Here is a 24,846-nt window from a genome sequence, read left to right on the forward strand (position 1 = left end):
AATGAGATTGAGAAAGCAGGATTTCCATGGTAACCTCAGTAGGTATAGGAATTGAACCCAGGCTGCTGGAGTCACTCTGCTTCACAAAACTGCTGTCCAGCCAACTGAACTAACCAATCCCCATAATTAAAAGGCAGCACAAATTTTCCATAATCCCTGAAGAAAATGACATGAGCTACTTGCAGCTGTATTGCAATTCCTGAGTCAGTTTTAGGGCCTATCAATTTGTTTCCTTAGGGCTTTAAAAACACAAATTCAAGAAGTTTGATCTGTTCTATGATTTAATGTGTTTTTCCCCCACACCTCTCAGTCAGTGCAATTAACACTTAATTGATGGGTCAGAATGTCTCTGTACTCATACCAGACTCTTAGGAGTCAAAAACAACACATTACATCTACTAGGAGTGGGTGAAAAAATAGTTTACACTTTTAAAATGACTTTATTACATAACTACCCTAATTCCTTTACAAAACAGCCCCAGCTAACAGTTTAAGGCTTGGAGGTAATTGCAGGCAGGCCTTTCTTATATCAGTGGCAGGAATGAAACACCTCACAATATCAGGATGTGTCAGGTAAATCATGGCAGTTGAGAAGCATGTCAGAACCATAAATTGTTTACTATGTAAAAGGATATAGGTTTAATGGTCAAACTAAATTTACCTGTCACTGAAGCTCACATAGAATTATTTGCAATAGAGTTTCAGCAACCTTCAGTTGCACCATTGATTTTGTTTTTGTTATAGTTTTCATCGAGATAATTTACATGGCTTTCAGGGAGATGAACTGAGATATTCTTTGTCAGTTTTCTATCCCTGCATACTATAAGCAACAAAACATCAGTGCAGTCTCAATGAATCATTAAAAGAATCACAAATGTTGGCAACATTGCAGTCTGGCAGACATTATTGCGTGAATTATACAGGGAAGTAAGTCATTCAGCAAGTTGTACCTTGACTGACAAAAGTTTTTTGCAAATGTGTAGACGTAGCTAGGTTTAACAGAGCCTATTTTACATTCCTTTCATGTTCCAGATGGCAGCCACCATGTGTGTATAGGGGAGATGTCAGGTAAGTTTTTCACACAGCGAGTGATGAGTGTGTGGAATGCACTGCCCGCAGTGGTAGTGGAATCAGATACTTTAGAGACTTTTAAGTGACTTGGATAGGGGCATGAAGGATAGTAAAATGTAGGGTATGCAGGGTAGATTGATCTTAGTTGGATAATAGGCCAGCACAACATCAATGGCCGAAGGGCCTGCACTGTCCTTGTACTGCTCAATGTTCCATGTAAAGCATGCATTCAATGCCCAGGAGCACAAAGAAGTCCACTACCAACTTGGCACAGTGTTTTTGAAGACTTGGTCCTCAATCTTTCCAGTGTGGCCAACTCCATTGCTTGTGGACTCAAGCATCTGATGTCTGATATGTCATTGCAGTCAAGGCGTTTCTATCAAATGCTGAGCTCTGTTTTTCATCTTCTGATATGGGAATTGAAGATGCATTCAATGACTTTCACATGAAGTCATTAGTTTTTTTTAATGGCACAACACCCACATTCACAGTGCTAAACTCTGGCATTTAACTCTATACTTACATGTTCCCACTGGCTTCCCACAGAGTGTCTGGTGATTCTCCTCCACACCCTCATCACTGCTGTACCCTATGGATAAAGGACATTTCGTTTTCTTTTCCCCTCCACTACTAAAGCTACCAGCGCTGCTTCAGAAACCCTCAGGGCACAAATATAGATTTATGGATGAGGGGGTTAACCTGCACATCTTTGTGGTGACTATGGCTTTAAAAATAGTTTATTGATGTTTTGTTGCTTATAGTATGCAGGGATAGAAAACTGACAAAGAATATCTCAGTTCATCTCCCTGAAAGCCATGTAAATTTCAAAGAAAATTATTTGCATCAGCATAAGGGTTTGTTTGATGTGACATGGTACAATTTGTCCTAAAGTTTGTGCTGTTCAGATTAGTATTTTTTCACTATATTTTAACTCATAAAATGGACTGAAATGTGCACAAATGGCTAAATGAATTATGGAATAAGATGAAAAGTTAAAATACATAAGCTCGTGTTAGTCAGATAAGGTAAAAATCATATAACATCCATCATGCATTGAATAACTGTTGTGAAAGTACCGTAAAATTGTTTGTGCAGGTGTTTTCCTGAATAAGTGTTCTGAGAAAGCGTCACCAGGCCTGAAACTTTAACTCTGATTCTTTTCTTCACGATGCTGTCAGATCTACTGAGCTTTTCCAGCAACTTCTGTGTGGAAAATTTGGAGTTCAGCTGATGTGAAATGTACAAAAGAAGACTCACTTCACCAGTTATTTACGAACTCTGGTCTTAAAAGGTACCTTTCTCTTGGTATAGAACAGAAAGTACTGGAAAAACTCAGCAGGTCTAGCATCTGAGGAGTGAAATCAGAGTTAATGTTTTTGGTTTAGTGACCCTTCTTCAGACCTGATGGCAGCAAGGAAAATGTTGCTATTTATTCTGAAGATGGTTTGGAGAAGTAGGCAGAGCAAACGACAGGTGGAGATAAAGCTCAGAGAGAGAGAAAAGCAGTTAAGACAAACAAAGGTGTAGGTAAAGGTCAGTCTGGGGTAATGAATAACTGCTAATGGGGTCTATTAGTAGCTTACAATGGATTGTGTGTGGTAGCAGCCTTTTCTTAGTGATTTTTATATGAACACATTGGCTACCACACTTGCCTACCTTACACTTTATTTCAATAATTTTCTTCATTGGCTGTGATGTACTGTAGAGTCATAAACATATACAGCATGGAAACAGATCCTTTGGTCCAAATATCCTAAATAAATGTAGTCTCATTTGTCAGCATTTGGCCCATATACCTGTAAACCTTTCCTATTCATGTACCCATCCAGATGTCTTCTGAATGTTGTAATTGTACCCGTCTCCACTGTTTCTTCTGGCAGGTCATTCCATGCACACAGCACCCACTACATGAAAAAGTTGCCCCTTAGGTCCCTTTTAAATTATTTCCTTCTCACTTTAAACCAATGCCCTCTAGTTTTGAACTTCCCCAACCAGGGAAAAGACCTTGGCTATTTATCCTATCCATGCCTCTATGATATTATAAACGTCTATAAGGTCACCCCTCAGGCTTGGATGCTCCAGAGAAAATAGCCCCAGCCTATTCAACCTCACCCTATAGCTCAAAACCTCTAAATCTTGACAAATTCCTTGTAAATCTTTTCTGAACTCTTGCAAGTCCTTTAGCAGGGAGACCAGAATTGCATGCAGTGTTCCAAAAGTGGCCTAACCAATGTCCTGTACAGCCACAACATGACCTCCCAACTCCTATACTCAATGTGCTGACCAAAAAAGTCAAGCATACCAAATGCCGCCTTCACTATCCTATTTACCTACAACTCCACTTTCAAGGAACTATGAACTGACACTCCAAGGTTTCTTTCTGGGATATCCTGAGGTTGTGAAAAATGCTATATAAATTATTTCTTACTTATTACCTTTTCAGATAGTTTTTAGCCAATGACTTAATCTAGAAGATTGCCTAACTCAGCTCTGCTAGGCCACTCATATTGTTGTAGTAGTATTCTTTCAGCGCAGAAGAAGCCCTTTAGCTCATCAAGCCTGTGACCATCTAGACTAATTCCACTTTTCAACATTTGGCCATTAGCCTTGAATGCTATAACATTTAAAGTGCACATGAACATACCTTTTAAAGTTTGTGAGGTTTTCGGCCACTATTTCTCTTCCAGGTAGTACGTTCCAAATCCCACCTCCCACTGAATGATTTTTTTTTTCTCTCATCCCCTCTAAACCTCCTGTCCTTCACTCTAATATTATGCTTCTTGTTATTGACCCTTCAACTAAGGGGGGTGGGGGGGCACCCTTTCTGTTCTACTCAAAAGTATATTCACCTCAATCATTTCCCCCTTCAGCATTCTCTGCTTTAAAGTAAATAACCTGAGCCTATGCATCCTCTCTTCATAGCTCTAACCCAGGTAACATCCTGGTGTATCTTGTCTGCACCCCCTCCAGTACAATCATATCCTCCCTATAGCGTGGTGACCAGAATTATGCACAGCAATCCTCTGTGGCTAAACTAAAGTTTTGTTCAGCTTCAATATAATCTCCGTGCTCGTGTATTTTGTGTCATGGCTGATAAAGGCAAGTGTCTCGTATGCCTTCCTAACCATCCTAACAAAAATTATGCCCAGATTTAACACAGTTTCAATTTATTACTTGAATTATTGCATAGGTAATTGACTATATTGATGATATGATCTCTGCTTATAAACATCCCTGGTAACTCATTCCAAATGCCGACAGCTTGTAATTTGGTAAAAACACACTAATAATAGACTACAGAGTCAGCAATGCAAAATGGAACCAATCATAACTTAGAGTATCCACAGCTACAGTTGGTATGTAATTTTGGTAACTCTGCAAGGCTGCTGAATTGAACTGTGGGCATAAGGCGATGTAATATACCGCAGCCAAGATGTGAAACATAATCCTCTCAGGATTTAAGCAAAATACTGTAGATATTGGACAAACTGAGTAGGTCTCACATTTCTGTGGTGATAGAAATCCTATCAGGTCATGCAGCTAACAGTGTCATCATTTAGAAGATAAGACCGTGTTGGTCGATAGGTTTCTGATGGTTTTACATTTCAGTGGCAACGATTTTCAATCCTTCCAAGATTTCAGAAATACATTGTAGATGATAAATAATTAAAATTTTCTAATGTGTATCTAATTTCAATGATACCAATGGTTAGATTTGATTTTCTCAATACTGCTAAAACATGGTGTTCTGTTGCTCCTTAATAAAGTTATGGCACAATAACAGTCAGCATCAATTCAAGGAAAATTCCACGCTCCTAAGCTTCTGTCTGTATAGTTCATTTTTATTCGTTACATTTATTAAATCAGGAAATAAGTATTGGCCATGGATACTTGTCAATAGCTGCTTCCTATTTTGTAAAGAAGATACTAAAATTTTAGTACATGTGCAAGGAATATTTAAAAGAAGCATTTATACCATTAAAGCAATATTTTTGCAAATTAAACTTCCTTCACACTAATGCTGTCCTAAGAGTGTATTTCTGCCTAGGTTCAGAGTCAGCACCTGGCTTGATTAAGAAAAATAGAGTGGGAGTCCAGCTGAGCAAATCTCATTCTACATCAGTCCCAAGCCTCCCAGCTAAGTTATACTCCAAAATTAGCTTTGGTTAAAAAGTGGCTTTGACTTTGGATTGATATAAAACTTGCAGAGTGTGAACAAACTAGTCAATTGATGGTTCATTTGCCTTTGCACCAGGGGGATGATTCTATTAAATTAGCTCAATGGGCACTTAATGAAAGTATTTCTGTTTCTGTGCTGCTGTCAAATAATTAGCTATTTCTTCAACAGTGTTTTTGCTCTTTCCTGACTCTTCCCTTCCTCTATCCTGCACAGTTTCCTCTGCCATGCCCAATAATAATAGAATACTGTAAGATATTTTCCCACGTGTAGTGAGCACTAGAGAAATACACATTCTTGTAAGAAATCCTGATATGATTTCCTAATCTTGGAATTTAAAGTTTGCAGTTAGAGGGGGTTCTGCTATTACATGATAGTTGCATTCCTGTGCAACATTGTGTTATAGAAAATTGTGCTATAGAAATAACAGGGTCTGTGAGAAAAGTGGGGTTAGGGGCAGACTACCAAAAGAAAATCATTCAAAATCACTCAAAAGCCTAACACAGTTAGCACAGTTTGATTAAATGTTTAATTCACATCTAATAATGAAATGAAAGTGAATTTAACACCTTATATTGAAAATGTGTCAAGTTGACTTGATGGGGGAGGAGGTTCGGAGGTTGCTCTTTTGTTAGTTGCAGAGGCTGAGGGTCATCATCGTCACCTTCAGTGCAGTTGTGGTTCCAGGGTTAGGGCGAAAAATAGTTAATCCAGAAGTGGATGGCTGTGGTTCATTGTCTTCTGAGGGTTGGCTTAACGAAGACATCCAGTTTTTGCTGCTTTGTCTTTTTTCTGCTTTCATGAAGAAGCTGTAGATGGGTGCCAAGTTAAGATCTTATTCCATGAACTGCTACCCTGCTGTGTTCTGCTTTGTAATCATTGTGCTCTAAGAGCTGCAACTGCTTCTCAATTTACCTCAGGATGGAATACAAAACAAAACTGGAAATCTCTCGTGGAGCTACATCCTGGACTTCAACTTCTTCGTCCATAGCTTCCACTTCCCCCTCACTGGCAAGTTGTTGTAGATCAGCTGCAGAGAGGTCTTCACAGTGGGACTCAAGCAACTGTTCAACATCTTCACTCCCCACTTTTTCAAATCTAACTTCTTTGTAAGAATAAACACAATGTTCTTTTATTCTTCGGAATTCCTCTGATGGATCAAAGCCTTTAAAATCTTGAAAAACATCTGGGAGAAGCTTCTGCCAAACTGCAAGCAAGCAGTCCTTACTGACATCGCCCCAGGCCTCCACAATAATGTCAACTGCATGCTTGATGTATAGGTTTTTCCGAAATTGAAGAACACTGTCTTTACCTCCATCAATGGCTACAATCAGCCTCTTAAATGTGTGCCTTAAATAAGAAGCTTTAAAAGCTGCTATTGCACCCTTGTCCATGGGTTGAAGGAGCGAGGTTGTGTTTGAGGGTGGAAATAGCACTTTGATGTTTTATGGTGCGAAGATCGCCTGGTGCATTATCCAGAATGAAGAGAATCTTGAAATCCATTTTTTTTCCCCTGCAATACTTTCTAAAAACATTTTCCAAAAAATCAACAATAAGGTCATGGATGAAATTGTATTATAGCCAACATAAGCGTTCCCTTATTCATCAATCACGTCATAGCCAATCCGCGTTGCAGGAACATGTGTTGTAGCAGAACCCTCTGTACTTTATTTCAAAGGCACATTTTCTGGAGATAAAATTATGAGTTTGTGCTTCTTACATGTTTTCTTGTCACAGTCATCACAGCGATTCTGTTTTTGCTAACTCCAGGATACTTGCGACAAAATCCTTTTCAAAATTCGTGAATTTTAGTTTGAGTGTTTGCATGCACAATGAGAAAACAAATCAAATGAATTTTGTGCTATAGTGTTTCATCTGACTTCTTTGTTGCAACATTCCATCATTTATGTCCTACACAAAGGCCAACATTTCTCTGATCATTTACATTCTAATTTAACGCTGCAAGATAATGAACAAACTGAGTGATTTCAAAGACCAGTTAATACAGGCCTTAAGGACATTATAATTGCTAAGAAAGAAACCAGACATCAACAAAATTCTGATCCCAATGAAATGATGTTCCTCTAAAAAGCAGGGAATAATGGGATAATTTTAATTGATATTTAATTATCTTGTTTTTTTCACTTTGCACCTAACATGCAAATAAACTGAAGTGCATTTAATCAGAGACAATGGGAACTGCAGATGCTGGAGAATCCAAGATAATAAAGTGTGAAGCTGGATGAACACAGCAGGCCAAGCAGCATCTCAGGAGCACAAAAGCTGAAGTTTCGGGCTGAGGGTCTAGGCCCGAAACGTCAGCTTTTGTGCTTCTGAGATGCTGCTTGGCCGCTGTGTTCATCCAGCTTCACACTTTATTATCTTGAAGTACATTTAATATTTGCTGTCATATTTTCATAAGAAAGTGATAACATTAGGAATAAAATTCCAGCAGCCAAACAATTGAACTAAAAAGATTTGCAATCTTTCAGAGCAAGATTTTCTGTGAACAGCTGACATTGTATCTTACAAAGAATAGCCAGAGGACATAGGGTGCAGAACATTAGGATCAAGTGACAGGATCCCCACGTCCTTTATAACTTGTGAAATTCCACCCAGCAGAATAGGAATGTCATCCATGCACAGTTAAGAAGACACAAATGAATTGTAGGCAGTCTATGCTCAGACGAAAACTGGAGGCTGACCACCAACTACAAGCCATTCATTCACATCTCCTAATTGCTAGTTCAAGAGTAGCAGTTGTAGAATTCACTGCAGAAAGAAAAGATCAGGAGATTTTCTGTTCCAAATGCCTCTGGGCATTCATTTAGTTTCTCTAGCTGATACCTGAATTTGCATTCTGCATCTTCTTGAATTAACCAAATAAAAGAAATTGCATCATTGTGAGTGCCTTTTGTGGCATCCCAAAATACATCAAAGAACTTTTGAAGTGTAATAAAGTTTTTCTTATTCATTCATGGAATGTAGTATCATTGGCTGGGCCAATATTTATCACCCATCCCTACTTGCAACCGTGACTCCAGCTGCTGCTTAAACTCTGAAAGCCTGGAGCTTGCTTCTTCTGCTGTAAATAATAAGGTCATCTAGGACACTGTAGCATCTATGACTTCCCCATTTTACAGGTCACATAATCCACTCACCTGAGTTGCGCTGTCATATCTTAACTTTACTTCCCTAATATTAATTTTATACTGTTTTGGATTACTTTTACTACATTATTATTTTGGCCCTAGCTTTACCTTATTCCTGTATTTCTTAGTTAAATCCAACCTTAGCGACTCCTTTAAAATAATGCACTTTTCTAATTTACAGCAACTCAAATTCCATTCCTAATAGTTTCTTACCAATGAATGAACCTACTGAAAAGAGTATAAGACAAAGGGATCTTCGGCCTGCTTTTCACCATACTCCCCACTCAGCACACTTTACTTCCTGTGGTCAACTTACTTACTGCACCTCTTTCCTCATTTACACTGAACTCTACGTTGAACATAATTCAAAGATGTACTCACTAGGCTACTTTCCTTGTCCCTGTCAAAGTTGGGCAAACTCTCCCTGCTGCTTACTATGCATCCTTACCGATTGCACACTTTAAAACTCCCTCTCTTATATAGAGCTGCGTTGTGTCACTTTCTACTGTAGCATCCAGCTACAGTAATCAACACCTTATTCAGGTAAGGGATTTCAAGCTTTTCTTTCTCCCAAGTATATAATCACCCAACCTTTTGTATCCCTTTATAAGATAACAAAGTGTGGAGCTGGATGAACACAGCAGGCCAAGCAGCATCTCAGGAGCAGACACTGTCATCAGAGAGCTTATGAAAGGTCCAGGCCTGAAACGTCACCTTTTGTGCTCCTGAGATGCTGCTTGGCCTGCTGTGTTCATCCAGCTCCACACTTTGTTATCTTGGATTCTCCAGCATCTGCAGTTCCCATTATCACTTTTGTATCCCTTTCTTGTTTTCTCTCTCTGTCTGTCTCTGGGCTCTATCTCCACCAATCTGCCTTCTCCCCCAACACCCTATCTTCAGCACAACTATCAGTTGATCAGTAGATCATGCCCACTGGCTCTCTTTTGTCTAACTTCCCCATTTCTATCTCAAAGAATTCTTACAGATTTGTCAGGTATGACTTCATCTTGATGAAGCCACACTGATTCAGCTCTATTTTACAATGCGCATCCAAGTTTTCTGCAATCTCATCCTTAATAATGGACTCTTAAAATCAGAACAGCTGAGGTCAGGCTAACTGGACTATAGTTTCTGTCTCCTGCCTCCCACCTTTCTTAAACAGGAGTGTTACATTAGCCATTTTCCAATTCTCTGGGACCCTCCCTGGCCCCAGTGTTTCCTGAAAGATTACCATCAATGTCTCTAATCTACAGCTTCCCCACCACCGTTTCCATAGTGATGGCCACTCTCGTCTGCTCCCGACTCTCTTGGAGTTGTGGTCTGTGTGGAATTTACCAGGCAGCAGTTGTTAATGATGCAGTTGGTTTAAGGCTGGATGCAGAAAACAGATGGACAGTGTCTGAAGGTGCAACATAATCAAAATGCAGCTCTTCTAATAAGCAACTGAGGCCTCAGGCCTAGTTTTGGTCAATCTTCAGGCCTCTTAGTTAACAAGCTATTTCTGACACTTATAAATTGACCTCGTACTGAAGTTAAAGAGTGATCCAACATTCTGAATCATGTAACACAAACAACACAGCAAATTGGAGATTTAGTCAAATGATCCAGCATTTGTAATTAATTTGTTTTAAGTTAGAAAGAATGTGTCAAGTTTTTTTTACTTGTATCATTACGTTTGAACTTCTGCTTTCATTTAGTGCAGTTGTTTTGAACTTCCTGCTTCTCTTGAATGTGAGAGCCTAATAAGAAATGACATTTCATCAGTTTCAAGGAGCTGCTAACATGTTGACATTGAGGCACTAACAGAGTATCTTAGACTCTCACACTAACTATCTACATTGTCAAAATGGCCTGGATGCTGTTCAATTCTGGCATGATGTTTGATCAAAATTATCTGACTTTCAAGTTGATGTATTTGGCTCTTTTGTATCTCAAACTATATCCTCAAGCAAAAGCATTTAAGTCTATTAAAGAAAACTGCATGAGAAGTTGAAGAAATAAGTCTGTAACAGGATGAACAGAGTCAGGAGTACCTTTGACTGATCCAAAATATTGTCACATTCAGTGATGCACGTTGCTTTGTATTCAGGAACAAAGGAAAATATGATCACAATTAAATGTACTTTCATGAATTTCCTTCCCTTCAAATAGACAATAGCATTTCAGTGAAAAGTTCAATAACAATTCCAGCAAAATATTTCTATGTTTCTAGTCATGAGAATAAGAGGTACTTGGAACAGGAAGATGTAGTGCCTTAAAAACTAAAGGTTCAAACATCTCCCATGGTAGTCCAGACAGGGAAGTTGAGTCCTGGATGCCAACTGAAGTAATGAGGCACAAATTCCTGGTCCTAAGAACTTCATAATTCTTTAGTGTCCCAGTTTTCTCAGGATCTCAGCCAAATAGAAACACTGTCCATGCTAAATATAGCCCCTCATGTTAGGATGTGATTGGGAGGCAGGACTGAACAAAGACATTTTCCCCATCAGAAATAGTTTTGATTCCAGCCTGAGACCTGGAATCTACTTTGAATTTGATGGCAGTTTGGCTCATTAAAGAAAGTGGGATCTATGAAGAATCCGGCCAGAGCCCCTTGCAATCACCTTCCCAAGCAGAAAGCCAGCTGCATTAGTTATATCAATGTTCATGTTCTGTTTATGAAGGTTAAAGGCACACAAGTAAAGGGCATTGATGAATTAAGTATCTTGAGCACTTGAGTAATGAGGAGAGGTAGGATTGTCTGATGGTGCAGTGTTAGTGTCCCTACCTCTGGGTCAGAATTCCAGGTTCAGGTCTCACCTGTCTCAAAGATGTGACATATAATGCTGAGACAGATTGATCTGTAAAACTCTCAAGCCCTGGGTGGTGGCTCAGGAAGAGAAAGACATATGTTATGTTGCATACTTTAAACAAATCTGGTGTCATGTAATCAAGTGGCTTCTGGTACAGAAGAAGTCTACTTCCAAAGGCCAGTTGGGATCCCATAAAACAGAATGTTCAACACTATTTTCTTGTCTTTCGATGCATTTCCTAAGAAAATAGCGTAGGACCTGTGTCAGTGTGCTGTGGATTTTCAGGCCTACTTCTTTAACACCAACTCATTATATCATATCTATCTCTTCGAACCAGCTCCATGGACAACAGTAGAGCAATTAATTAGCTGATCATGTCATTTTCTGTGCAGACATTTGTTGAGGATAAATATACTGTAATATAGAAAATGGTGCAGTGCTCAGTTGCAACAGTTGTTTAGTGAGGTGCTGAATAAAAAACAAAGGCTTCTTTGCCAATGACAAGTGCTGTATGTAATAGGCAAGGAGTTGCATCAACCAGAAAAAGCAGACTGCCTGCACCACTACTGTAGAGTCAAGCAGTAGTGCAGACTGACATTGACTGCATAATTTGTTGAATCATAGAATCATAGTATCGTTACAGTGTGGAAACAGGCCCCTCGGCCCGACAAGTGCGCACCTCGGAGCATCCCACCCAGACCCATCCCCATATAACCCACCTAATCTACGCCCCCCCGAACTCTACAGGCAATTTAGCATGGCCAATCCGCCTATCCTGCACATCTTCGGACTGTGGGAAGAAACTGGAGCACCCGGACGAAACCCTCGCAGACACAGGGAGAATGTGCAAACTCCATACAGATAGCCGCCCCAGGTTGGAATAGCTTGAAAGGTAGTAGGTGTTGCTTTAATATTTTCAAATTTGTGTTCATAGATCAAGGCCCAATATATTGGAGATTTGATAAATTCCGGGCCCAGCCTGTTGGAACTTTATTGTTGGACTCCCGAGGAAAGATGTAACTCAGATTCATGGCTCTTGACAAACCATCAGGTAAAGTAAATTATGATCTCATTTAAAAACTTGCATCTGAATCAATCGCAAAGTTTATTTTCACTTCCTTTTGTATTTATTTAAAGTCAATAATAAAGAAGTCTTTTAATAATTACTAAAATGTTGGTAATCTCATAACGGTGTGTTTTTCTTCACAATGGAAATGAAATCTTCCACAACCCCTGATATTCTTTATGTACAAATTAAGAATTTCACTACATTCTGTACTTTATAAAAACTAGCAATGATGTGAGTTGCATAACAAAATTATTTGTGCTGAAATGATACCATTTTCAATTACATCAGAGTTATCAAAAATTTGCTAACATGATGTGTAAGAAGAGTTGCTCTTTTGCACCCTTTTCTTCAAAATAGTGACAGTAATTTTCCAAACCAGTGATAAAGCCTAAGTGAGTTGCATATTGAAATGGGGGTACCTGCATGTAGGGAGAGGAACTCATGCAATAATGACTTTATTACTTTCACTTAGCGCCTGTCTGCTGGGACTGATATTACTACACATTCCCAAAAATGTAACAATATATGCTTGTTAAGCAGCAGAATCTCCTTGCTTAGCTATTAATGTCTGCTTGTTTAACCCAGTACCTATGTACCAGCTGGCTTTCTGGCAGATCCAGAAAGGTGGCTAACAGACTATCCCTGATGTTTTCTTCCCTCCCAGCCTGATAAGTGTGGAGTACATTGGTTCAAAGCCACCTTCGCATTCTTGCATAAAATAGAATTTGATGATGAATGTTTGATTTGCCTCTCCGGGCCAATGCAGACATGATAATGGGATGACTTTGCTTTGACTTAAATGTAGTACTGCCTAGTTTTAAGCCTATTGAAAATACCAGCAGTTGTTTTCAGCATCCATATAACTTTTGGTGCTGTCAGTTAAGGTTCTTGGGGAACAGTGTAAGAGAAGTGTTAATTTTGTCAAAGAATCTTGGATATATATTCACAACTTACTTTGGGGCCTCAGTCCAGCAGAGGACTCAGAGGATGAACGTCAGGTAAACACAATAAGGGAAGCAGAACAAGAAACAGTGAAATAAGAACAAAGCTAAAGAGAAAAAGTACCAATAAATACAAAGAATAAAACATACAGAACACAAAAAGCCACATCTGATCTGACTGTACATTTTATCTGATGCGTTTGCAAACTTTACAATATTTTCCATCATCCAGTTGATTTCCTTTTTCCCCCTTCTGTCTCGAATATTCCTGGATGCCAGCAGCCAAAGTGATCCTTTGGAGTTATCTTGGACAGTAAGTTTTGGTAGGCTTTGCGTTTATGAAGAACATTTTTACATAGGGTCGCTAAATAGTGGTTGGACTCTTTTCCTTTCCTAGCTCAATGTTGCTGAAATTAATTATATGATTTCAACTCTGTGAGGTTTCATAACTCAATAGAAACAGGGAAACTGCACATGTGATCGTTTGGTCTTCATTCCACCTTAAGAAATGCCTTTCCCAACTTTAGAGGTATTGAATTTCAATTTGAAAATCAAAAAAATTGTACCTGCTCAATGGAAAAATATACAAACATGTCCATGTTGAGTGCATTTTTAACACCTTACAAAATGTTTGGGCAATCTTTAAAACCCAGAGAGCATAACTAAAAAAAGCATTAAAGGGGACAAGGTGAAATATGACAGTAAAATATGACAGTAACGCAGCTAGTAATTTTAAAAAAAATTGCAAGAGTTTTTTACTATATACAAAGCAAGAAAGAGGCAAGAGTAGATTCTTAAAATAAGGCAAGAGAAATTTTTGGAGTAGATTTGTAGCTTGGGTTGTGGATATGATTTCAAGTTACCATGCTGGGTAACATCATCAGTGCAGCCTCCAATAAAGCGCTGTAGTGTTTTCCCACTTGTTTTTTAAACTCTGGTGTCCGTTGAGCTGGATTATCTTACTTCCGGTTTTCCTTCGCAATGAACTGTATATGAGGTTGAGCTCTATGTGTTTATTGATGGCTTTCTCAGTGGAGAACCAGGCTTCTAGGAATTCCCATGCTTGTCTCTGCTTTGCCAAACCCAGGATTCTGGTGTTGTCCCAATCAAGCTGGTAGTTCTCCTTATGCATGTGGATGGAGACGAGTGAGTATTGGTCGTGAGATAATGGGAACTGCAGATGCTGGAGAATCCAAGATAATAAAGGGTGAAGCTGGATGAACACAGCAGGCCAAGCAGCATCTCAGGAGCACAAAAGCTGACGTTTCAGGCCTAGACTCTTCATCAGAGAGCTCTCTGATGAAGGGTCTAGGCCCGAAACATCAGCTTTTGTGCTCCTGAGATGCTGCTTGGCCTGCTGTGTTCACCTAGCTTCACACTTTGTTATCTTGAGTATTGGTCTTGTCTTTTTTGTTGCCATCTGATGTTTGTGTACCCTTGTGGTTAATTTCCTTCCTGTTTGTCCATGTAATGTTTGTTGCAGTCTTTGCAGGGAATTTTGTATATGACATTGGCCCTGTCCATAGTGGGTAGTGAGTCTTTGGTCCAGGTGAGCAGTTGACGTAGGATTGATGTGGGTTTGTGTGCTACTCTGATGCCCAATGGTCATAGGAGACTTGTGGTCAGTTCAGATGTGTTCCTGATGTAAGGTAACATGGTGAGTGTGTCGGGGCATGTGGTGTCTTCCTGTTGTTGTGCATGTGATAGGCATCTTCTGACCCAGTTTTTCGGGTATCCATTGTGTTTGAATACTGGGAAGAGGCACTCTTCTTCTTCTTGGCATAGCTCTGCGTTGCTGCAGTGTGTTGTTGCCCATTTAAATAATGCTGAAGCTACTGGTCCTATGTCACACCACCCACTTCACCTTTAATGGCCAAATATATGAACAGATCAACGGGACACTCATGGGATCACCTATCTCTGGACTAATAGCTGAAGTGGTGATGCTGGGACTTGAAAGTACGGCCCTTGCGCTAATCCAACCAAAACTATGGATACCCTACGTGAACGACACCTTCATCATTATTAAACAGACCAATCTAGAGGAGACACATGAACGAATAAACAACACCCTCACCAGGATCAGATTTACCGAGAAGAGGAAAAGAACAAATAGCTCCCATTCCTGGACGTCATGGTGGAATGCAGAACAAAACGGGGAATTCCCAACAAAGGTACACAGGAAAGCCACACATACTGACCAAGGACTGAATTTCAACATCAACCACCCTACCACCCACAAACGAAGTTGCATGACAACATTATTTAATTGGGCAACAACACACTGCAGCAGCACAGAGCTATGCCAGGAAGAAGAAGAGCACCTCTTCCCAGTATTCAAAGACAATGGATACCCGAAAAACTGGGTCAGAAGATGCCTATCACACGAACGACGTCAGGAAGATACTATATGCCCCGACACACTCACCACGCTACCTCCCATCAAGAACACATCTGAACTGACCACAAGTCTCCTTTTACCATTGAGCATCAGAGTAGCACAAAAACTCACATCAATCCTACGCCAACTGCTCACCTGGACGAAAGACCCACTACCCACTATGAACAGGACCAATGTCATGTACAAAATTCCCTGCAAAGACTGTGACAGTGTATTTGGTCAAACAGAAAGGAAATTTACCACAAGGGTACGCAAACATCAATTGGCAACAAAAAGACGTGACCAATACTCGCTCATCCCCATCCACATGGATAAGGAGAACTACCAATTCGTCTGGGACAACACCAGGATCCTGGGACAGGCAAAGAAGAGACAAGCACGGGAATCTAGAAACCTGGTACTCCACTAAGAAAGCCATCAATAGACACATAGTGCTAGACCCTATATACACTCCATTGTAAAGAAAAACCAGAAGTGAGGAAATCCAGCTCAATAGACACCAGAGTTTAAACAACAGGCAGGAAAGCACCACAGTGCTTCATTAAAGTTTGCACTGATGATGTTACCCAGCAGGGAAATGAAACGTCAGCAGAACAACGAACCAACTCAGCAAGCCAACCACCCACAACAAGAGAAGTGGTAATAGAGAACGAAGAAATGGTGGAGTAACTGAATAGGTACTTTGAATCAGTTTTCATGGTGTAAGATACCAGCATCATACCAGAACACTATGAGAGCCAGGGAACAGAAGTAGTGTCGTGGCCGTTACTAAGGAGTAGGCGCTGGGAAAGCTGAGAGGTCTTATGCCAGATAAATCACCCAAACCAGATGTACTACACTTCAGGGTTCTGAAGGAGATTGTGATAAGCTTTCAGGAGTCAGGGAGGGTCCTGGGTGACTGAAAAATGGCTAATGTAACACACTTGTTTAAGAAGCGAGGGAGAAGAGGTAGAACACAGGAAACTATATTTCTGGTTAGTCTGATCTTGGTCATTGGTAAGATTTTAGAGTCCTTTATTAAGGATGTCATTGCAACATATTTGGAAGTGCATGGTAAAATAAGGCTGAGTCTGCACAGCTTGTCAAGTGGAGATCATGCCTGACAAGTCTATACAAATTCTTTTAGGAGATAATGTCAAAGATGTGATTTATTTGGATTGCCACAAAGTCTTTGACAAGGTACCACACAGGCATTGAGAAGGTGGGGAGGCTGCAGAAGGAGTTGGCTAAGCAAGGAGAGTGGGCAAAGAAGCGAGAGATGGATCACAACCTGGGAAAGAGTGAGGTTATGCGCTCATTAACAAAATAGTAGCATGGAATATTTTCTGAATGGGGAAGGGCTTTGCAAATCTGAAGCTAAAAAGGGGGTTAGGACTCCCAGTTCAGCATTATTTTCAAATTAATTTGCTGGTTCAGTTGGTAGACTGGGAGGCAGATGGAATGTTTGCATTCATTTCAAGAGGGCTAGAATACAAGAACAGGGATGTACCAATGAGGCTGTATAAGACTCTGGCCAGACCCCATTCAGAAGTTTGTGAGCAGTTTTGGGCCCTGTGTCTCAGGGAGCATGTGCTAACATAGGAGGGTGTCCAGAGGACGTTTACAAGAATGACCCTGGGGTTGAAGGTCTTGTCATATGAAGAGCGATTGAGGTCTTTGGGTTTGTAGTCAATGGAATTCAGAATAATGATAGAGATTCTCACTGAGGTTCACAGGGTACTGAGAGGCGTGGATAGAGTGGATGTGGAGAAGATGTTTCCACTCAGTAGGAGAAACTAGGACCAGAGGGCACAACCTCAGAGTGAAGGGACGGCCTCTAAACTGAGATAAGAAATTTCTTCAGTCAGAGGGTGGTGAATCTGTGGAACTCATTGCCACAGAAGGCTGTGGAGGTCAGGTCATTGAGTGTATTTTAGACAGAGATAGATAGGTTTCTGATTAGTAAGGAAATCAAAGGTTATAGGGAGAAGGCAGGAGAATATATCAGCCGCAATCGAATAAATGAAGCAGTTTCATTGGGATGAATGGCCTAATTCTGCTCCTACATCTTATGGTCTTGTGGAAAAAGGAAAATTGAATACAGTATTCAGAAAATAATGCAACTGATCAGATTGGCTGGAATGTAATGGATTGTCAACTCCATTCAGTTTCAGCAAAATGAAAAGTAAGCAAAGTGAACCTTATGTGAAGCCTTAGCTTCCCCCCAATCTTTTTGTGTTGCTACCCTGAAATGAGACTTATCTGCAACCTCAGATTATTCCATTGAATGTTAGCTCGGAGGCAGTGAACTCCTCTCTTCCAGTGAACAATGTTCAGGATCTGTAAATTAAATCAGACCCTTAAGAGCCTTGCATTCCAGTATTTGTGTCATTAAGCTTTCTATCTGAAGCTTTATCAGAGCTAGATTTCGGAACCTGAAGCAATAAGTGGGCAGCTGCTTGGTGAGTGCCAAGTCTATAATTAACAGGTTTATCTTTTCCCTTCAGATTTTATAATTCCCTGCTTGCCCGCACTGTCTGCATTGAAAGCAACTACTTATGCATGTGCATGTGATCACTATGAACCAATTACAATTGCATCGTACCAATGGTATTGGCAGAAACAAGGAACATTCCAGCCTTAATTACTTGACTGGTTGGTTCCCTTAAAATAGAAGGTGCAGTACCATCACAATAAGCAGTCCAGTGTTGTTGACAAGGGTGCCATTGTTTTCTGAGATAATGGGAACTGCAGATGCTGGAGATTCCAAGATAATAAAATGTGAGGCTGGATGAACACAGCAGGCCAAGCAGCATCTCAGGAGCACAAAAGCTGACGTTTCGGGCCTAGACTCTTCATCAGAGAGGGGGATGGGGGGAGGGAACTGGAATAAATAGGGAGAGAGGGGGAGGCGGACCGAAGATGGAGAGTAAAGAAGATAGGTGGAGAGGGTGTAGGTGGGGAGGTAGGGAGGTGGGGAGGCAGTCCAACCTGTCTCTGCCTCCCTAACCGGTTCTTCCTCTCACCCATCCCTTCCTCCCACCCCAAGCCGCACCTCCATCTACCTACTAACCTCATCCCACCTCCTTGACCTGTCCGTCTTCCCTGGACTGACCTATCCCCTCCCTACCTCCCCACCTATACTCTCTCCACCTATCTTCTTTACTCTCCATCTTCGGTCCGCCTCCCACTCTCTCCCTATTTATTCCAGTTCCCTCTCCCCATCCCCCTCTCTGATGAAGGGTCTAGGCCCGAAACGTCAGCTTTTGTGCTCCTGAGATGCTGCTTGGCCTGCTGTGTTCATCCAGCCTCACATTTTATTGCCATTGTTTTCTGTTGGATACAAAACCAGACAAATCAATGGGAGCAAGATGACAGCAGTGTGGTAAAAAAAAGTTTTCGAAAGAACTCAACTGATGTCAACAATGTAGCTCCGTTCTAAACATCAAACTTAGCATCTTTAATCTTAATCAGACACAACTCAGTGAGGTTTTACTTGATAAAATGTGGTTAAAGTACAGCTGGGTCATATGCTAAACAGCATATTCTCCGCATGATGCTGGAGAAATAGTGGGCTGTCTAGTACTCAGTTTTGGACAGTACTTCAGTGTAGCCAATCACTCTGGCTAGAAATCCACCCACTGATCACAAAGGGCAATGCCCATCAATTAACATTACGCAGGGCTTCCTCACCGGGTCGAACAACTTTCAAGAAACCAAGACAAAACAAGCTAGCTGACTCTTTGTGTGTTCACCCTGGCCTCTATGTGGATTGAAATAAGGAGTTGACAACTGACCTACTGATCAGGCTGGAGTTTTAGTTGGTCAGTGTTACTTTTGGGGTGGTCAACCGGAAAAGTGTGTCAGAAGCCACTCCCACCCATTTCCCGGCTGTGAAATGACTAGTGCCGTGGGCTCCAGTTACATAAACAAAATTGTAAATCCAGAGGGGATGGATCATGAAATTGCAAAAGAAGGTTAAGAATATTCATTCTTCATTGTAACATGATTCATTTTCCTTCTGTACCCAAAAAAATAGCCTGTAGCTTACTAAATCAGGGCCACTTTGAGACTATCACTAGTAGATGTACTCTGACCAGTTCATAAAGTTAGTTATCAAGGCCTACATTCATCATTGGAAATCAATTTTAATCTTTCAAAGATCCCACCCATTGACACTTTAGACAGCCAGTTTTAGCTCTGCAAAAAAGTTGCAACAGGCACAGTATCGACACTAACTGCACAAAATATGTATCTAACAATTTTGAGTCTATACTCACCAATTTTGACATTTTAAAATGAATATCTTACTGGTTGACATTTTTAGGCCATACTTTTCCTTTGATACAGTGAAGGCTGGAGGACTCAAGACCTAGAGAAACATCTGATTAACACAATTTATTTGTCAATCATTATAAATTCAATGCATGTCATGCTTTTGGGATCAGCACCAATCTCACATCAATAAAGTCATCAGGAAAATATACATTGAGCTGTTTGACCACTGTATAGTCCTGAATAGCCTTGATGAGTTACAATTCCAGAAAAGTATCTGTTGTGTCCCATTGTTATTCTATTCAAAATGTAAACTGAATTCGGTGCTAATACATAAGTGCCATTGAGAGTGGTAGAGATTAGTTCAATTGAGGCATTCAAGAGGACAGTTGATGATTTTTTTTTTAAAAAATGAACAATGTGCAGGTTTATGGGGAAAAGGCAGAAGTCAAAATGCTCAGAGAGCTAGTGTAGACATGCTGGGCCTAATGGCCTACTTCTGCACTGTAATAATTTTGTAATCCTGTGAAGATGTAAGTACCTTAGCTGAGTATAAGGTTAATACATGAGCATTTCTGGGATCACACAGTATCCTCAAACTCTTGCATGTACATAGTGCATCTTTGCCTGTTTATTTATTATTCTTCAGCCATTTCACATAGTTGAAATAGTCAAATTAGCAACATTCATCTCTACTCCCTTATGTCATAAAACATCATACATGTTCCAACCATCACTCACTACTGACACTTAACACTTCTTTACCAGACACGACTTAATGTTTTTGAAGTGTAGTCACTATTGTGACTATCCCACAATGATTACTATTTCTACCACATTTAAAAATAAACTGGGAAACCTGTGAAAAAACCCACCAACAAATGTAATTACAATGGAAGATGAAAGGGGTGGGGAGCTGTCATTTGTGGTCATGTAGCCGCAAGGCTTGACTTCACATTCATTTGCATTTTGCTGCATAGGACAAAACATTTTAATGTGTAAGCTTTAGTTGGATTTTACTGACAAAGTTTAAGCGGTACTAAATATGGAACAGTGCAGTCAAATCACTCCTTTATGTTTTCTAAGGGATAAAAAAAATACACTTCTAACAGAAAACTATTATTTTCTGGCTCATGGGAATTACATCTCTGAACATGTTGATTACAAAATATCTAAAAGCATGTATATTGTTGATTTCACCTAGCCCCAGAAATGCAATCTTTTGCTTTGCCTACAAAATACTAAGAAGAAAAAATATTCTACTTCATGCTTTAGTTGTCAAGCAAGCTGTAATATGTCAAAGTAACTAGCTCTCAATTAGGACCTGAGGCAGGCTCTGAGATAGGGCTTCTAGTGCTTACTATCAGACCCTATTTATTCCACTTCCTTCCTCCCTGAAAATTTACCTGTTCCAGTGAAGCAAATAGCGCAAAATTGAATCTATTGAAAGGTCAAGTTGCCTACGGAGACGCAACAAAAAGCAGCAACTCAGTTGGAATACGTAAATAAGCCTAAAGACCAATTCTTCGACCTGTCTTTTCAAGCAGAGGGATTATTTCATAAACCTATGTGTCACTCGAAAAATGTTTTAATGGAATTTCTAAGTTATTAATGTAAGGGGAAATGACAGGTAGTGGTGTTAGGTACTTGAACTTCAGCACCTTTTTTCAGAATATGGGTTTAAATCCCATCATGACAGATGGTGATATTTTAAAAAATGGTTCTGAAATTAAGTTGAATTATGACCATGAAACCATTGCCATGAAAACCCGTTTGGTTCTCTATGTAGTTTTCTTTCATAGAGGGAAATCTGCTGCACTCACTTGGTCTGGCCTAGATGTGACTCCAGCAATATGGTTGACTCTTAACTGACCTCTGAATGGCCAAGCAAGTCAAAACTGCCAGAAGTCTCAAAAAAGAATGAAATCAGATGGACCAACTGGCGTTAATCTAGACAGTGGACATGGCAAGGGCAGACGTAGCCCTGACGACCTTGCAAAGTCCTCCTTACTAACATCTGGGACTAGTGCCAAAATTAGGAGACATATCTCATGAGTCAACCAACAGCCTGACATTGTTATGCATTTATCAATGGGCAGATCTCTGAAGTCCCTACATAGCAGCGACTTCCAAACCTGGAAGTCAATGTACCATCGCACCGATCACATCAATCAGCGTGCATAGAACCTTGGAGTGACTGTGCAGGCTGACATTAACACAGCATTTGATTGAGAGTGGCATCAAGGAGTCCAGCAAAATTAGAGCCAATGGGAATTAAGGAGAAGACTCTCCCTGTTGATTGGAGTCATAACTAGGACAAAGGAAGATGGTTATATTTCTGGAGGTTAGTCATCACACCTCTGAGATATCATTTCAGGAGCTCCTCAGGGTAATGACCTGGGCCAAGTCATCTTTAGCTGCTTTATCAATGATCTTCCGTTCATCATAAGGTCAAAAGTGTGAATGTTCATTCCACAATATTCAGCATTATTTGCAAATCCTCAGATACTGCGGCAATCTATATCTAAATGATGCAAGGCCTGGACAATATCCAGGCTTCAACTGACAAGTGATAATGGGAACTGCAGATGCTGGAGAATCCAAGATAACAAAGTGTGAAGCTGGATGAACACGACAGGCCAAGCAGCATCTCAGGAGCACAACTGACAAGTGGTAGATTAACATCTGCTCCATGCAAGCAGGAGGCAATGACCATCTCCAACAAGAGAGAACCTTGCCATTGTCCCTTGACATTTAATGGCATTACAATCACTGAATCTCCCACTATCAATATTCTGGGGTGGGTGTTTACCACTGACCAGAAACTGAACTAAACACGTCATAGAAAAACAGTCAAAGAACCGGTCAAAGGCGAGGAATGTTGCACCAGATAACTCCTGACTCCCTAAAATCTGTCCCCCATCTATCTACAAATCACAAGTCAGCTGTATGAAGGAATACTCCTCACTTGCTCGGATGAGGGCAACTCCATCAACTCTCATGAAGCTTGATGCAATCCCAAGCATAGCTTGTTTTGTATAACATCCAAAAATACTTACTCACTCCGCTAGCAATACGTAGTGACAGCATTGTGCACCATCCAGAATATGTACTGCAGAAATGCACCAACACTCCTTCAACACCACCTTCTCAGCCTGTACCCACTTCCATTTCACAGGACACGGGCAGTAGACACTTGGTATTCCATCACTTGTATGCTCCCCTCGAAACCACCCACCTTTCTAACTTGGAAACATTTTGCCATTCTGGTTTATAGTCTGAGAAGTCCCTCTCAACAGCACTGACAGTGTATCCAGGGCATATGGACTGCATCAGTTCAACATGGCAGCACACCTCCACCTTCTCATGGAACACAAGGGATGGGTAACAAGTGCTGGTCCAGCCAGAAACATCCATATCTCATGAACAAATTTAACATGCCAAGACATATTTCATTTTGCAGCAATTCATCTAGAGTAGACTGTCGGAACATGCAGTGCATGAAGATGTGTTTTGTCCTTTGGAGTTGAATGTATCTCAAATTAGAGAATGTGATTGACTTTAAGGGCTCGAGTGACTTTTCCCAGGTTTCTTCCTATCTTGCTGAAGATTCATCCCTTTATTTTGTTCCTCCATGGAGTTTCCAATTCTGGGGAAATGGTTTGAAGGGTGTCAACAGATTGAACCATATGCAGATAGAAGATGTTGGGTGAATCATTTGAATTTTGTGTCTATTTGTTTCATGTCTTTTTTTTTGGCATGCTTTATTTGCCCACTTCAACCCACCAAACGTACCTCATGTTGCATGCGCGATTTTCTAGGCTTATGTTTCTGGATCAATACAGCCCTGAATGCATCATGAGTCATATCTGGAATTATTTTTATAATTCCAGAATATGAGTTATTTTCATGGAAAGTAAGAATTTGCTCTTATGATATGATATTTTTCATCTCTTCCCACTACTTACACCTGCTCAAGCAAGTAGGCGGGGAAGTGTTTGATGAAACAAGAATTATCCCAAAGAGATGCATTACTCCAGTAAACAAAAACAACATTAATGTTATTTTACACAGATTTCCAAGATTCTTCCATTCAAGCTGTAGCTGTGGAATGAGGAAATCTCACAGAAATTCATCTCCAAAGTTGTTACAGATGCTGGTCTAATAATCGGATGTTGAATATAATGCAACATTTCAACAAGCTGCTATAGTTCATTTCTCATGCTCCATGTTAATTGTTGCTTCAGCATTTATTGGTGAATTTCATGTACTGACTCTGATAAAAACATTCATCAATTCATTCACACTCGTTTTTGTTGAGTTTGCCGTTGTTATTCCTGTTTATTTTTTCATATTTGTTGAGTTTGGCACCAACACTGCTAAGTGTTGCAAAACAATGATGCTTACATCCATGCCATTTATGTTTTCAAAGAATAAAAGAATGACACAGTGACACAAAGGAAGTTCCAGAAGGCACATGGTGATATGTATGTATTCAAAGTATAACAGTAATGAATTTGTATGCATTAAGTTACAGATGCCAAAATTCAGAGTGCATTCAACAAACACTCTGCACCAATAAATTGTGAGTTAGTTTCTTCTGCGAGCATTCTTGCAATTTAGTTTTCTTCAGCTTTGTTCATAACACTCGCATCGTGGCATTCGCATTTTTGTCCATTTGATTATTTCATTATCACTGGGGAGTTAATCTGTTAAGAAGCTAATCAACTTTTGTAATCACATTCAAGTAAAGCTATGTACTTCCAGTTTGCTTTCTGAATAAAGGCTACATTTCTATCGGTTGCAGAAGTTAGCTGTGCATTGCTAGGTCTTCCTGAAACCAGATGCTTGTCCACCAGCATAGGCTTTGTGGTTACAATTGCAGCTTCCTCTGACTGTATTTCCTGTCTTTTTATAGGCTTGATACTAGCAAAGGTGATAGTAACCATTGTATCACCATCCCTATTTGTACATTACATGTATCAACAG

The 24,846-nt window shown here is 40.2% G+C and overlaps 1 long non-coding RNA gene across 2 annotated transcripts in view; it reads left to right on the forward strand.

Moving 5' to 3' along the window:
- The window catches only part of LOC125466014 (uncharacterized), a 39,555-nt gene extending 14,964 nt beyond the window's left edge, over nucleotides 1-24,591 (forward strand). For both annotated transcript variants that reach the window (XR_007250352.2, XR_007250351.2), the window contains exons 3-4: nucleotides 12,127-12,243; nucleotides 23,932-24,591. This is a non-coding gene — a long non-coding RNA (uncharacterized LOC125466014). The remainder of the gene's footprint in view (nucleotides 1-12,126; nucleotides 12,244-23,931) is intronic.
- The last annotated feature ends 255 nt before the right edge of the window (nucleotides 24,592-24,846 follow it).

The sequence above is a fragment of the Stegostoma tigrinum genome, chromosome 30 (assembly GCF_030684315.1).
Source record: "Stegostoma tigrinum isolate sSteTig4 chromosome 30, sSteTig4.hap1, whole genome shotgun sequence".
In the NCBI taxonomy this organism is placed as follows: Eukaryota; Metazoa; Chordata; class Chondrichthyes; order Orectolobiformes; family Stegostomatidae; genus Stegostoma; species Stegostoma tigrinum.